The following is a 494-nucleotide window of genomic DNA, read 5'->3' on the forward strand; positions in this document are numbered from 1 at the left end:
TTAGGACTTGCCCCCGCACCGAACCGTACCGAGGGGCATAGTTGTACTGACACATCTTCCTTGTATGGACTTTGCCCCATTATCTATCTTAGGGGTGTGGGTGCGTGGGGTGGGGGAAACAGAATAATCGCATTGCGCCTGTCAAACGAGCGCACTATCGCGTTAGCGCGAGGCTGAGCCGAGAGGGGGGGGAGGGGGGGAGGGACCCCCCCTCCCCCATCCCGGCGAGGCCGAGCCAGGAACGAGCCATAGCAGGCGACGACGCGGCGTGCCGCGGCGTCACATGCGGAGGCGAGTCCGTAACATGACTTGCCCCATTATCTTATCTTTATTTTTTAGGGGAAAAACATGACCGTTATGAATTATTTTTTCATTTGTACTTGTTTGATAATTTTTTTTGTACTGTTTGTGAGTTATTATTTGTACTTTAGCTGTTTGTTTTCACCATCTACATTAATTTTTTTTATTTGTATTTGATTTTTGGTATTATCTTT

Source organism: Triticum dicoccoides, chromosome 7B (assembly GCF_002162155.2).
Source record: "Triticum dicoccoides isolate Atlit2015 ecotype Zavitan chromosome 7B, WEW_v2.0, whole genome shotgun sequence".
Classification (NCBI taxonomy): domain Eukaryota; kingdom Viridiplantae; phylum Streptophyta; class Magnoliopsida; order Poales; family Poaceae; genus Triticum; species Triticum dicoccoides.